This window comes from Spinacia oleracea, chromosome 3, assembly GCF_020520425.1.
Source record: "Spinacia oleracea cultivar Varoflay chromosome 3, BTI_SOV_V1, whole genome shotgun sequence".
In the NCBI taxonomy this organism is placed as follows: domain Eukaryota; kingdom Viridiplantae; phylum Streptophyta; class Magnoliopsida; order Caryophyllales; family Amaranthaceae; genus Spinacia; species Spinacia oleracea.
Genome location: NC_079489.1, coordinates 34,853,198 through 34,870,112, shown reverse-complemented (window position 1 = coordinate 34,870,112; position 16,915 = coordinate 34,853,198). Strand labels below are relative to the sequence as shown.

At 36.4% G+C, this 16,915-nt stretch overlaps 1 long non-coding RNA gene across 1 annotated transcript; it reads left to right on the top strand.

Moving 5' to 3' along the window:
• The first annotated feature begins 15,813 nt into the window (after nt 1–15,813).
• On the top strand, nt 15,814–16,624 carry LOC110786311 (uncharacterized). Its single transcript, XR_002532857.2, has 2 exons — nt 15,814–16,111; nt 16,293–16,624. It is a non-coding gene; the product is annotated as an uncharacterized lncRNA (long non-coding RNA).
• Nucleotides 16,625–16,915: the final 291 nt, after the last annotated feature.

Below are 16,915 nucleotides of genomic sequence, written 5' to 3'. Positions count from 1 at the left end.
AAACCACCTTGCACATAAAATTTCATTGAAGAAATAACAAGTAATCCCTTTGCGATACCCACGAGACTTAGAATTTAAAATTGAACTTAAAGGATAACGAAAAAGGAAATCTACTCTTTTATTAAAACTCCAATGAATAAGTCTTACATCCACTAATGCCATAGCATTTATTCTTCCAACTATAAAAAACTAAAACCATAAATAGTAGCTTTGCCACTTTATTAATCAACGAAAAATAAAACTAAGGATTACATTTCTCTAGAGACTAACGTCATCACGACGATCATTTCTTTCCTTGTATTACTCTGGAGTAAAGTCTTGATCATTAGGATCATCCAAGTCTTCTTCCGGATCTGAGTCTTCATCCATAGCCTCATCATTTTGTTTTGGCTCACTATCAACCACATTATTCTCTTCAAACTCATCTTCAGATCCACTGGATATCTCAATAGTGGGTTCAGGAACTATAGGGTTAAGATTTTCAATCTCTACCACATCATCATCACTATCCTCCTCAACCTCACTAGTGTGCTCATCATGGATCATGCCATCCTCACCATCACTTTCTATTCCTCCATAGCCCATACCAAAACCCGCAGAATACTTCCCATCCTCATAGCTATTTTCTGCAACCTCTAAGATAGTAGCAAGAACCTCAGAGTCATACTTCCACCTACCATCACTAGTCCCATATTTGTACCAATTAGGGGTACCATCACCAAAATGCATTTCACTGAACTTATTCTTGAGGTCTATGTAAGGGTTCTTATGGGGTAAACAATGTATAACCATACTAGCCATCATATCTTTGTGCCTAAGGTGGGGCATATTGGTCGAAGCCAAATAGTCACAAGCAAACACGATCTTCTGAACATACGTGCGAGGAGTCTCATTATCCATCTTCTCTAAGTATCCTAGACTGGTGAACTTAGAAGGTAGCATCCTTAATTCCTGAAAATTCACAACTCAAGAGTCTTACTAACGCGTTTCCATAGAAATTCCAACCCCAAAAGTATACAATAAATAGTTCGTGGAGCCATACAATTTCAATGCACAATTACATGCTCAACATGAAATATGATGCAATTAATCACATAAAGCAAGATAAAACATAGTTAGAACATATACATGGCACTTAATAAATCACATTGTCACATAATATGCATTCTTAGACTAATATTCCCTTCTTAGTCTACCCATTTCTCACTTGAAAATAATATTAATTTTCGAAATTAATTAAGAAATAACTCCTAACTTAGTTGAAATTATTTAAATTAAAATCGAAAATTAATAAGAATTATTGATTAATTAAATAAATAAATAAATAAATTTCGGATAAATAAAAAAAAGAAATCCGAAAAATTTTAAACATAAATTCGAAATAATATTCGAATAAAAATAAATAAATAAATAAATAAATAATTAAAATAATTAGAATAATTAAATAAAATAATTTCCGGAATTAATAAAATTAATTCGAAATTAATTCGAAAATTTCGAAAAAAGATAAAGAAAAAAATTTCGAAAAATTTAATTAATATTAAATAATAATCCGACTTTTCAACTAATTTCAAACGACCCAAAGTAATTGATATTTGGCCTTTAAAATATTGAGTACTCAAAATAATACGTTTTGACTAGGAAATAATTTTCGAAAATCCTAAAGTTCCGCAATCATAGTTTAAGGATTTACCACTTTGCACTATTAGTTAATGCAAAGCAGCTCTCAAACTAGAACTCTGCAAATACCACTTTGTAACACCCTAATAATTCCTTTCTTTTATAAAACCATTTTCCAACTTAAAATAAAGGAATTACTAAAGTATTACCGCCACCGTGATAACGATTAAGGCTATTACCAGTATTACGCAGCGGAATTAAATGTCAACTAACTTTTAAAAACCATAATTAATGAAATATTGAGGCCTCCTACAATTTGGAACCATAATGGCCCAAAACCCAAAGTATAAATAATTCAAACGTTTCAAACATAATTAAAGTAAAGTTAAATAGTTCAAAATACGAAAACATGCAACTCTCTCGATCATCCCAAGCCACATGATTCCGATCTACCAACCTGCTATTTTATTCTACTCCCCATCAATGCAAGTGCAAATGATAGATCATCATACGAACATTAAGGCAAAGTCCATGACAAAAACACACAAAGCACGTAGTCAGCAAAAGCTGAGTACTTACAAGCATAGAGTGAATGAAACTAAAACATGCATCACTCACTAAGTACTAATCAACATGCAAAAGCCATATAATAATTAACAACCAATCATGAATACAAGACTCGACGCTTGACTCGACTCTTGACTCACAATTTAATTAGAATAAGCTTCGAACGGGCCAAAGAAATATTCCATAAAGGAAAGGTGATGGGAGCCAACCATACACCAAATATAATAATAATAAAATCGGGCCATACCGAGTGTCGGGCCATACCGACGGAATTCCTGCGCATAATATAAATGAAACAACGTCTTGTATCATTAGTAGGAGTACGAGCTTTCCGACAAGACTCCCCCCAATGTTCATACTCAAGGTATATACGTTCCAAGAGTTTTGAAGCTTATTCGGGTTGCACTTTACGTTTATTAATATTTTATTAAAGGCGAACTCAAGACTCGACAACATGCACACATACAATTAATAAACAACAACCAAAACAATCTTATTTTAAATGCTTTCGGACTTGTGATCAACAAGGCAAGACACTTGTGATATTACTACCATGTTCCTCCTCACCAAGGTGAGACTCCACATCATGCACATTAACATGAGGATTGTGCCCTTGCACGACAAATCCTAATTCATTTCATACATAATATTCCCAACTGAACCCTACATGTGCGGTGGCTTACGTGAGCTAACCCTTCACATGTGGTAAAATAAATAGTACAACGAAGTACGAATAATTGGCTCAAAGTATGCTAGACATCCCGTACAATAGCATACAAATAAATAATCCATCCCTTGCATGAAACAAACCATACATGCATAAATATTGAACAATATGATTGACAATGAAATCCATACTCATAATAATTTCAACATGCTTGTTCAACAACTAATCCAATAAATCCAACATCACAAATCACATGCTCGTTCACCAAAATAAACATGATTCCACATAATGTAATTCACATCATCAACAATCATGTAATGTCATTGCCAAAAAGGTGTTGTCGCCCTAGACTTGTACGTACCTTGAATACCAAAGCGTAGGGGCCACTTTGCAATAACGAGCACTCAACTAGAAATCACCTCCTATCATCAAAATAATGAAACTTAAATTATTTCCATGTTCATTAAATTTCCAGCAACTTTATAAAATTTAAGACCTCCTTTAAACTTTAGAATTCAGTCGTTTTTCAATAATCAAAACGTCTCACTTTGCAAAATCAATCCTTAGTACGAAAACATACTTTTTCCGCCTTTAAAATCAATAAAAATCGACACTTTAAACCTTTATTCAAATCTGAAAATATAATTGATTATCATAATTAAAATCATCACCTAATTATGCTAATCAATTGACTCATTAGGTCTAGGTTAAATCCCTAACTTGAAAATCCCAATAAAACTAATTTATTATCATAAAAATCAATTCTTTATTCAATAAACAAATCTGAAAATTCATCCTTTAATAATTAAAACAAACCTAACGAATCACAACACGCAAATCCTCAAACCACGGTATTCATAACCGGTTCCCAACATTTTAATTACTCAAAACAATATTAATATAATAATTTAAAATACGGAATTTAAATAGAATAGGTAAGGAAGAAGAGAATTATACCAATCCGGCCTATAGCACGGAACAACCACGAATTAGAGTGATTGGGCGAAAAGGAATTGAATTACGAGCACGAACAACACACACACGCACGCGTGTGTGCGCACAGGGGCGAAGGGCGCAGCAGCGGTTGCGCGCGGGACAGGGCGCACGGCACGCTGGGGCGCGCGCGCGAGAGGAGGGCAAGAGCGAGGGCGTGCGTTGAGCACGCGAGCAACAACAAGGCAAGCAGCAGGCACGAGGGCACGCTGCGGCTGCGGGCGAGAGACGAGAGGGACAGCGCGCGCTGGCGCGAGAGAGCGAGCGAGGGAGTGCGGGCGCTGGCGCGCGAGGGGCGAGAGAGGGAGTGTCGGCGCTGGCGCACGAGGGCACACGAGGGCACAATGGGGCAGAAGCGACGCAACAACACGAGGCTCATGCTTGCGGGCCGAGTGAGCCGGTCGAACAAAAGGGAGAGAGAGAAGGAGTGTTGGGCAAGAAAGAGAGAAAAGGGTTTATGACAAAATAGGGGGTCAATTAATGATGAGGAGTCCTATTTATAGGCTCCTTATTATTAATGAGCTAGACTTAGGAAATTAGAATTGGGCTTAGGGAATTAAATGATTGGGCTAGCTTAGGACTTGAATTAAATACTTTTGATTGGGCTCGTTTAGTAAAACGAATTGGACTTTTCATTTAAAACCCGAAGCCTTTAAAAATCATTTGCAACTCATTTAATTTCCCGACTCAAGAACTAAATTCATTTCGTAATTAATTAAAATAATAAATATTCTAATTAATTAAAATATATTAAATAAAATACATTTAAATATTATTTAAATGTTAATAAATCATAAAATGCTTTATAAATATAATAAAATATACTTATAAATATTATAAAAATACGAGGTATTACAGTTGTTGTTATGGTTATATATAAACTTTTGCCCATATGCATATAATGTACTCCGTATACCAGTAAGTTACTGATACAAGCTTAATATTCTTTGGAGACTTTTTTCCTTTTTGCGTGAGCATTACTCATAATTGGCATATCCAATTTGGTAGACACTTGCAAAGAAATTATTTCTCCTGGTGTCATTATGGACATGAAATCACAAACATAATGTATCAGGCCATAGCATATTTTTACTTGCACGTTGATGACATGTTGTGCTATAATAGTAGTTCAATAGCTAATTGTCAATATTATGACTGTCTTTGGATATATGACGTTTATTTAAGTTTCAAATTTTAAAACATGGCAGATTTGCAGCATGTGAAATGTTAATGGGATGCTTGGAAGAGCTAGCAAGGAGATACTCAGCAACAAAGTTTGTCAAAATGATATCTGGTGGTTATGATGGTGTTTATGATGATATGAAATCGAAAATGGTCCAGGCGAAAGCCGAAGATACACAGCAGCGCCAGGTAATTGTCTAATAATTCCAGTCATTGTGTTTGCTAATTTAAATTTCATTTGTTTAAGTTTTTGGAGGTGTTGTTGAGCCTTTAGTTGATATATGCAATCGTTTGGGTTACATTGAACCAATCGTTTGAAAGGTGTTCTTGAACCGTTATCAATAATTTGACACATTCTGTTTAGTAGATAATCATTTGTAGTGGTGTAGTTTGCATTTTTTTTTCAATTTTTTCTGTTTAATATGCTTGATTTCTTTTCTCATGAATGTTTTGGAATGAATTTTATGTTGCGTTCGGCATTTTTTATTCAATTTTTGGGCATGAATGTTAATAGAGATTGAAAAATTAGATTATATTTTTGTGTTTTGACATGGTCAATCATTGTGTTTGCAATGTTTCATATTGGCAAAGAAACCAAAGTCAATATTTTTTCCTGACATTTTCATTGTTTTGGCTTCACAGAATTTGCTACAAGAACAAACAATTAAATAAAGGTCTAATTAGTTATCTCATTTTTATTATGAGTAGGGGAAAGGAACAGAGAGTTTTGGTAAGAGAAGGAACAACAGGTGTGTGTGCGATGTGGCCGCTGCAGTTTCCATCTTCAGAAGAGCCGCTGCTTTGCCTGTGCTTAGCCCGCTGCTCGCACTAGGAAATGTATGCATCTTCGTTTTTCTCTCTCACATACTTTTGATGTTTTGATTGGTTTCATTCACTAGGGTATTGATGAATAATGAAAAAAGATATAAAATGGGTTTTTTTGTTTGTTAGGGTTAAAGGGGGGATCTTGCTTTTGTTGATTGGTCATGACTGGGCCACGCTCTTTAAAGCACAGGCGAGGGTACACAATGTCCTCGAGCACATCACCCCCCCCCCCAACCCCCCACCGATGCTACTGAACTCGCCACCTACAAAGCTTCCAAGGCTGCCGACCTTAGTCTCTGGAAATGGCTCGATGCAGCCGTGCTACATATCGGTTGGGTTATCATCAGTTTTTCACCTTAATTCTCTTCTCACTTCTAAGAAAATGATACCTTACATCGATGTGCTTAGTCCTCTCATGATGAACTTGATCCTTAGATAAACAGATTGCACTGAGAATGTCACGGTACACTATAGCCTGATCATGATGTAGACCCAAATCACTGACCAATCCTTTCAACCAGATTCCCTCTTTTTTTGCTTCTGTCAATGCCATGTACTCTGCTTCTGCAGTAGACAAAGTCACCGTAGGTTGCAAAGTAGCTTTCCAACTGACAATTGAACCACCAAGAGTGTAAGCATAACCAGTCATAGATCTTCTACTGTTAACATCTCCAGCATAATCAGAGTCTGAAAACCCTGTCACCAAATACTCTGTATCACCTCCATTAATGAGACCAATATTAGATGTACCTTTTAGGTACCGGAAAATCATCTTCACAGCTTGCCAATGCTCCTTTCCAGGTTCACCCATAAACCTACTAACAACACCAACAGACTCTGCAAAATCAGGTCTAGTGCAGACCATTGCATACATCAAGCTTCCTACTGCACTAGCATATAGAACTCAAAACATGTACTCCTTCTCCTTAGAAGACTTAGGTGCAAAAACAACTGATACATGTGCATTTGCAGCACTAGGAGTATCTATGGGATTTGCTGTAGACATGCAAAATCTTGACAAAATCTTCTGAATGTATCGCTTCTGTGATAAGAAGAGCTTCTTCTTGCTTCTAACCCTATAAATCTCCATTCCCAGAATTTTTCGAGCCGCACCCAAATCTTTCATCTCAAATTCAGCATTAAGGAGATCCTTCAACTTCTGAACATCAGACTTATTCTTTGCGGCTAACAACGTATCATCTACATATAGGACCAGATAAATCAAGGAAGCATTTGATGTATTGATGTAGTAAAACAACAATCATACGGACTCGTGGTGTAGCTAATGTCTATCATATAGCTTTCAAATCTCTCATACCACTGCCTCGGAGACTACTTTAGTCCATATAAGGACTTCTTCCACTTGCAAACATAGTCTTCCTTACCAGGAACCTGAAAACCATCTGTCTGAGTCATGTATATCTCCTCTTCCAGCTCTCCATGCAAAAAAGTTGTTTTTATATCTAGATGTTCAAGCTCCAGTTCTTGATGTGCAACTATTGCAGTAGCACCCTGATGGAAGTGTGTCTAACCACTGGTGAAAAAATCTCATTGTAGTCTATTCCCTCTCTCTGAGTGAACCCTCTAGCTACTACTCAAGCTTTATACTTAATACCCTCAACGGATGTTTCTCCTTCCTTTTTATTGTAGACCCATTTACAAATGACAATCTTTCTGTCTCGAGGTCGCTTGGTTCATTCCCAATTTCTTATTCTTATGAAGTGACTCCATCTCATCTCCCATTGTAGCAAGCCATTGGGTAGACTTGTTAGGTTATGATACATATGAATAAACATAAATCATGCGGAAAAACCATAAAGCCAGGAAACATATTATTTACACATAATCATTTAGCATAATTCAGATGCATACACTTTGTAGCGTGCCCTCCCTAGCTGCGCCCGAACCGAACAAGAACAAGTATTTAGGACTCCAAGTGTCGTCCCTCCGTAGATAGTCCACAGCACGCCCGGATCCGCCTTAAGCTTGACCAACTAGAATCGCCCTTAAGGTACTAGGAATTTTCGGCTAATAGGCTACAAGTGTTTAGCTGATTTTGTTCCAAAATCTTACCTTTGAATACATCAATCCTCGATGTAAATATGTGACCCTAGGCACCTATTTATAGAGTTATGGAAAAGGACTTGGAATCCTATTAGGATACTAATTTATTTAATTAGAATCTTATTAAAACTCTATTAAACAAATTCTATCTTTATTAGGATTAGGATTTAATCATAAAACAAATTCCATTAGCTTTAGGATTTGTATTGAAACACAAGCATTGCACGAGCAAGAGCATCGCACAAACCCGCGCAGGCCTTACGTCCCACACAAGCTGGCGCTGCTCGCAGCCCACGAGCATCAGCCCGCGCGCGCGCGCCATGCCTTGTTGGGCCTGGCCTTGCGTTGGGCCTGGCGCGGTTTGGCAGCGTGTGTTTGGGCGCTTGGCTTGCTGGGCGTAAGCCTGGCTTCGTGCTGGGCCTTCGTCTAGCAAGTCTCGTCCGATGCTAATTTGTACGACGCGCTTCCGATTAAATTCCCGATTCCGGAATTCATTTCCGATACGAATAATATTTAATATTTTCGACTCCGGAATTAGTTTCCGTTTCGAACAAATATTTAATATTTCCGTTTCCGGAATTATTTTCCGATTACGATAATATTTCCGATTCTGAAAATATTTCCGTTTCCGGTAATATTTCTGATTCCGGCAATATTTCCATTTCCGATAATATTTTCCGATACGTACCATGTTTCCGTTTCCGTCAACATCAACGACTTGGATAATATTTATATTTCCGATACGATCCATATTTCCGTTTCCGGCAATATCATCGTTTCTGGAGTATTCATTTGCTTGCCTTTGACGATCTCAGCTCCCACTGAAACCAAGATCCGTCGATTACGAATATCCATAGATGGAGTATTTAATTCCATTAAATACTTGATCCGTTTACGTACTATTTGTGTGACCCTACGGGTTCAGTCAAGAGTAAGCTGTGGATTAATATCATTAATTCCACTTGAACTGAAGCGGACTCTAGCTAGGCATTCAGCTCACTTGATCTCACTGAATTTATTAACTTGTCAATTAATACTGAACCGCATTTATTATACTTAACATTAAATGCATACTTGGACCAAGGGCATTATTTCCTTCAAAACTCGGTATATGTAACTGCTTCTTTATAGGTGGATGACTCATCAGAGTCAGGATCCACCTCTTCAGCAACCTACAGTGCATAGGCCACCATATCTTCAAAACCATATCTCTTGGGAGGCATCACATAATTAGCTCTCTTTGAAAGATCAAGAGCCAAACACTGTTGATTCGCTACTGGTAATGAAGAACCTGATGGTTCTGATTCTGACTGTGGTTGTTGTTGAAGGAAATAATGCCCTTGGTCCAAGTATGCATTTAATGTTAAGTCTAATAAATGCGGTTCAGTATTAATTAACAAGTTAATAATTCAGTGAGATCAAGTGAGCTGAATGCCTAGCTAGAGGCCGCTTCAGTTCAAGTGGAATTAATGATATTAATCCACAGCTTACTCTTGACTGAACCCGTAGGGTCACACAAATAGTACGTAAACAGGTCAAGTATTTAATGGCATTAAGTACTCCATCTATGGATATTCGGAATTGACGGATCTTGGTTTCAGTGGGAGCTGAGATCGTCAAAGGCAAGTAAATGAATACTCCGGAAACGATGATATTGCCGGAAACGGAAATATGGATCGTATCGGAAATGTAAATATTATCCAAGTCGTAGATATTGCCAGAAACGGAAACATGGTACGTATCGGAAAATATTATCGGAAATGGAAATATTATCGGAATCGGAAATATTGCCAGAAACGGAAATATTGTCAGAATCGGAAATATTATCGGAATCGGAAAAATAATTCCGGAAACGGAAATATTAAATATTTGTTCGAAACGGAAATTAATTCCGGAATCGGAAATACTAAATATTATTCGTGTCGGAAATGAATTCCGGAATCGGGAATTTAATCGGAAAGCGTATAGTACGAATTAGCATCGGACGAGGCTTGCTAGACGAATGCCCAGCACGAAGCCAGGCCGTCGCCCAGCAAGCCACACGCATCCAACAACACGCCAATGCCTCGACCAGGCCCAGCGAAGACCAGGCCCAGCCAAGGCTGGCGCGCGCGCACAAATGGGATGCGGGCAGTGGGCATGTGCGTCGTGCGCTCAGCGTGGGCCTCAAGGCTTGCGCATGGGCATGCGGTGGTCATGCGGTGCGTGTGTACGTACTATACGAATCCTAAAGCTATCGAAATTCGTGCATTGATTAAATCCTAATCCTAAAAGATTAAATTAATTATTTAAAGTTCTAATAGCATTCTAATTAATTGATTAGTATTCTAACAGGATTCGAAATCCTTTCCAAGGTTCTATAAATATATGCCTAGGGTCATAAATTTATACACGAGTTTTTCAACAAGTATTCATACAATAAAACAGTGATTTTTGAGCAGAAAAATCTGTCATATTCTTGCCCATAATTAGCCGAAAATTATAGTACCTTAAGGGCGATTCTAGTTGGTCAATCTTAAGGCGGATCCGGACGTGCTGTGGACTATCTACGGAGGGACGACACTTGGAGTCCTAAAGACTTGTTCTTGTTCGGTTCGGGCGCAGCTAGGGAAGGCATGCTACAAAGTGTATGCACCTAAATTATGCTAAATGATTATGTGTAAATAATATGTTTCCTGACATTAAGGTTTTCCGCATGATATATGTTTTGTCATATGTATCATAACCTAACAGTTGTCTTGTTCACCTTCATGTTGTGGTTCACTCTCATCTAGAGTGACTTGCTGCTCCACCTGTTCTCAACACTACCACTTTCGGACACAACAACAGACTTAATAGTAGGGTTAAACATATAATTTTCATCAAAGACTACATTTCTACTTAGTATAACCCTCTTTTCAGATGGGGACCAGATTCTATACCCTTTAACCCCATCCCCATAACCTACAGATACTCCCCTTTTAGCTCGTGGCTCTAATTTACCCTCATTTACATGATAATAAACAGTACAACCAAAAGCTCTTAAACTAGAGTAATTAGCAGGCTTACAAGAACATACCTAAATAGGAGTCTTGAGATGTATACTTGTGTGAGGTCCACGATTTATCAGATAACATGTTGTACTAGCCGCTTCTGCCCTGAATCTTCTAGTTAGTCCAACACTACAGAGCATGCACCTATCTCACCAGAAGTGTCTGATTCATACGTTATGCTACACCGTTTTGTTGTGGTGTATCCTTGACTGTATGATGCCTTGCAATCCCTTCATTCTTGCAGAACTTATCGAACTCAGACTAGCAAAATCCCAGGCCATTATCAGTTCGCGGACTTTTGATTTTCTTCCCTGTTTGATTCTCCACTAATGCCTTTCACTGCCTGAAATTCTTAAAGGCTTCACTTTTATTCTTCATATTGAACACCTAAGTCATCCTTAAGAAATCATCAATCAATGACAAAAAAAATCTGTGACCCCCTAAAGACTCCACCCGGGAAGGACCCCAACAATCAGAATGGATGTAATCAAGTGTGCCTTTTGTTCTGTGTATAGCTTTAGGAAACTTGTTGCGATGTAGCTTCCCGAAAATACAAAAGATCACATAATTCAAGATCAGTGACCTTGTGACCACAAAGAAGATCTTCTTTTGACAAAATTTGCATCCCTCTTGCACTCACGTGACCAAGCCTCATATGCCATAACTGGGTCGTGTTTTCCTTATCAATCTCCGAGGATGCAACAGCAACAGAACGTGATAACGTAGATCCTTGAAGAAAATACAAGGTTCCACGTTTTACACCTTTTAGAACCACATTCCAACCCTTGCAAACATGTAAAACTCCACCTTCACCTTGAAAACTGAAACCCTTGTTGTCTAACATACTCAAAGAATCAGATTCTTTATCATTAGTGGAACATGCCTAAAATCATCCAATGTGCATAATTTACCATCATGTGTCTGAATTTTAATCGAGCCTACTCCAACCGCCTTACAAACAGAACTATTAGCCATAGAAATATTGTCACCGTCTACTTGCTCGTAGGTTGTAAACCACTCCTTGCGTGGACATATATGGTAAGAAGCTCCAGAATCAAGGATCCACACATCATTGTGATGTGTGTGCTCATCAAAAACTAGAGCAATATCCTCTTCAGAATTGGTATCAGCTACAGCAGCAGTACCTGACTATTTATCTTGTTACCTCTTCTTCTTGAGACAATCAGATTTGCAGTGTCCCTTCTCCTTACAGTAATTACGGACACCATTAGGTTTAGGACCCTTAGAAACTGGTTTCTTGAATTTCTTTTTCCCCGAATTTCTATGTCCATAACTCCTACTGGCTATTAACCCAGCAGCTTGATTATCTGCATCTGTACCAGTCGCCTTATGGCGCAGCTCTCTAATATGGAGGGACAATCTAACCTCCTCTAGAAAAATAGTATCTCTACCAAAAATAAACGATTGCACGAAATTTTCATACGATAATGGTAAAGAAACTAACAGAATCAAAGCAACATCCTCATCTTCAACTTTAACATCAATATTACCTAATTCTAATAAAATTGTGTCTATTGATCTAAGTGATCTCGGAGAGGCATACCTTCCTGCATTCGCAGATTGAACAGACGTTGCTTCAGAAGCAACTTATTGGTTAAGGACTTTTTCATTTACAGACCCTCGAGCTTAACCCACAGACCTTGCGCGATTTCCTCCTCCGCAATCGCGGTGATGATATCGTCAGCAAGACACAACGTAATCGTCAAGTGTGCTTTATCCTCCAGAACGGCCATCTCATAAGTGATTTTACCTGCCGGCTTCCTAGCAAGCGGCGCCCACAACCCTTGTTGTTTCAACAAGGCTCGCATCTTGATCCGCCATAAACTGAAACTATTACTCCCGGTAAGTTTCTCGATCTTCACGTTAATACCAGACATCTTCCTCAACGAAATTTCAAACCCTTGAACAGATCCGGCTCTGATGCCAATTTGTTATAATAGAAGCAAAGAAAGATTAAATAACGTAAATAAAGAACGCAGAGATTTAACGTGGTTCACTAACAAAGTGTTAGCTACGTCCACATGCAAAGGTTAGGAAAGTTTTATTGATCTTGAGTAGTACAGATTACAGAATACAACTAGTTTATGACTTGGAGAGTTTATATAGTACTTTTGAAACGGATGCGGAAAAGCCCATAAAATAGGCCCAAAACAGATAACCCTAGTCCAGAACAACAGATCCCCGTGCTGGGACGTTGCAGTAAGAGGTTCGACCGATTCAAGGCATTATTCTAACAAAACAAATACCCTATTATCTTAGATAAACTTAATCATTATTTTTGAATTTGTATGTATATGACAATAGCGGTCTATGCTTCTTTTTTTTATATAATGTAGATGTATTAAAATTTTAATTTATTGTCCAATTTATTTGCAAATATTAGTTTATATTAATATGATAAATAAAGTCAAACATATGTTTAATTTCACCCGTAAAATCACCCTATTCCTTTGATTTGTCCATGAATAACGGATAGGTCAGATGTGGGTAGAGGATAAATTGGGTGATGAATAGGTGAGATAACAAATGGAGCGTCAGCGGATGAAGCTTCATCCAGTCCACCTACGAATCTACGATCCATTGTCATTCCTAATTAGAAATATAGATATTCGATAATCTCACTTAACAATTAAAATTTCTTACACGCACCAAAAAAAAAAAGTGTACCTTTCACATAAACAAAGTCATTGGCCACATGCTCTTGTACAGAGTATGTGAGTAGAAAAACGTGAAGGGTCGGTGCTACACTTTTACTAGAGATAGCTGCATTGTTAATAGATGTTCTCCTCTACCATTGTTGATCCAACTTTCTTTTTATAATACTAGTGCGCCTTATTCTTATACTCCCTTTTATAGTCCGATTTTTCAAATCGGGCGTCTTAAAATTATAGTCTTGTTTCTAATTTTGTCTATTAATGTCTCCATTTTCTCATGTACTATATTAATTAAAAAATACTCCGTCTCTTTTTGTTCTTTACGTTTTCCTTTTTGGGTATTTCAAAATATTTTTTACATTTCCTTTTATATTATCACATAAATGACTTAGTATTCTATCAAAATTTGTGTCCAATTATTATTTTAACCAATTAAATTCATTGGGTTATTTAATCTCTCACACTTTTCCATTTGGACATTAAATTTTTCTCATTTCTCAATATCAGAATTTTGATAAAAGTGAAAACATTATAAATAAACGTAATTTATCTTGTTTCAATAAAAAAATTGAGGAATCTCGATGCAAATTAATTAATTGTTAAAACGCGTGAAAAATAACAAACGTAAAAAACAAAAAGAGACGGAGGGAGTATATTGAAAACCCCATCAATGTACTATATTCCACTTTCATATGTACTATAGTATTATCTTTTAAATGTACTTTATTCCACGTTTCCATGCAACTCAATCATCATTTGTACTTTATTCCACTTTTCTATGTACTATATTCTATTTTCTTAAAACCCGTATTTTTTGTCAAACGGAACTATAAATATGGGACAGAGGGAGTATATACCATCTTTATTCATTGTGTGCACACGTCACAAGCAAGACCATTAAAAGCCAAAAAATAGTAATGGTAAACACTAAACACTAAAATGGGACAAAGTGTATAAAAAAAACGAAATCAATTCCTCCAATAAGTATAAATAAATAAAACAATACAAAAATAGAAAATACTTTCTCCATCCCATAATATATTGTCTGTTTGACATTTTTCACGTATATTAAAGAATTTGAAAAATAACATAATTAACAATTAATGTTGTAAGTACTTATTTTATTTTATTTTTTAACAAAAAGACAAAAGACAATAAATTATGAGACCACATTTTCATGGTACAAACATTTATTATTGAATCACACTATTTTCTATAGTACAAATATTAATTATGGAATCATATTTTGTAAGTAAAAGTAGGACAATTTGGGTATTTCAGTTGTTTGATAAGGGTATGTTGGGAAAAAATTAATTGATTAAATAGAAAATTGTAAAAGCAGACACAATATTTAGGGACACTAAAATTAAAAATAAACACTATATTTTGAGATGGGTGGAGGAGAATATTGGTCTTAGCTTGACAATGATGTTCATTTTAGATGATGAAAAAAGAGCAGTGAACCTAAGAAATCACTAAATCAGTGGATGACTAAGACAAAGGTCAAAAGTATAAATGGTCTATTGGTCTTACTTATTATAAATATAAGGCAAATTTGTCAAAAAGGACCTTTTATAACTCAAATTTTGCAAGAAAGGACCTTATATAATTTTTTTTGTGAAAACACACCTTAAAGTAATTTTTTTGCGAGAAAGGACCTAAGGAAAGTTTATAGCATTGACTGAGCTTTTCCGGCCATTAACTTGCACGTGAGCAGCACGTGTGGCTTACGTTAGCTAAAGACAATGATTTTCCCGACTCTTGAATTTTCAAACTTGATTTTATTTCGGTTTTTTTTTTCAACTTTAGGTTTTAAAGCTTAGAATTTTGGAGGAAAATTGGGTGTGATAAGCAAAATAATGCCACACGTGCTTCTCACGTGCAAGTCAATGGCCGGAAAAGCTCAGTCAATGCCGGAAATTTACTTTTGGTTGTCTTTCGCAAAAAAAAATTACATTAACGTGTGATTTCACAAAAAATAAATTATATAAGGTCCTTTCTCGCAAAAAAATTTACATTAAGGTGTTATTTCACAAAAAAATTATATAAGGTCCTTTCTCGCAAAATTTGGGTTATAAAAGGTCCTTTTTAACAAATTTGCCTAAATATAATATATGTGAGAAAAAATGGATGATATATATAAGTCCAATAAGGTTCATCAACAATAGTATCTTAAGTTTCTTTCTCTCACCAAAAAAAGCATGAGCACCCTGATTTTAGGGGCTACTATCGCTTTCATGTGTTATCGAGGGAGAGTTACAACTCTGACAAATTAATCGTTCATGGCGTCTCTTTCACCAGCATCCAAATAAGTAAACTTTTTCTACTCCTCAATTCAGAATATGTGTCAAAGGAGTTGTTGATACGGCGGCCGGCAAGCGGAAGACGAAGAAGTTGATGGAATAAGATATTTAATTTGTCAGGGTTGTGATTCTCCTCCGATACCATAAGGATGATAGTAGCTGATGAAACGTATCTCATGTGATGTAAGAAACTATAATCAGCTGCTACAGTACCTAGTTTACCTCACTCAAGCTAATGAACCAAAACCCTAGTTTTCTTTTTCTCTCTCCAAATTTTGTGAGATTCATTTTCTGATTTTACTTATGAATTTAATACCTTCATTTTTTAGGCTGCTGATTTCAATTGTTCTTCTTCCTTGAGCAGTTGAGCTGATTCTAATGGTTGCAGTTACTGTTGAAGCTGCAAATTCGGTCAATTTATCTGGTGCAGTGTTCGATTGATTATTGAAATAGTGAAATGCGACTGAGATTTTTTCTGGGTTTGCTTTCAATTTTGTGTTCATTGAATTGTGATATTATTTATTGTGTTCAACTGTTAATTTAGGGATTTACAAAATGTGTCGATTTTTCTACAAGATTTATCCTAAATGACGGATCTTGCTGGTTTGATTTTGTTCAGAGTGTTATTATTTGTAATTGTGTATAAAATGCTAATCTGATGATGATATTTTGAAGGCTTTTTGATGTGATTTTATTTGATGATGCTTTCCTATTTTAGCCAAGTAAATTTAGAAATACATTTGTTACTAAAGTGAGAGATAATTGATATTTTAGTAGGTCCAAATGATAGTGCCTCCTTTGTTGTTATGCTACCATTGCCAATTTGAGTAGGCTGTGCAAATCTGTGATTACTATTTTAGTTTACACAAATATTGGAAGGTTTATGATACATTTCATACTTGGAAATTATAATGTTGGAATGTATTTCTTAGAAGTACCATATTAGATGCAAGTTTCATTAGACAAGACTAATGTTAAAAGGTAGTA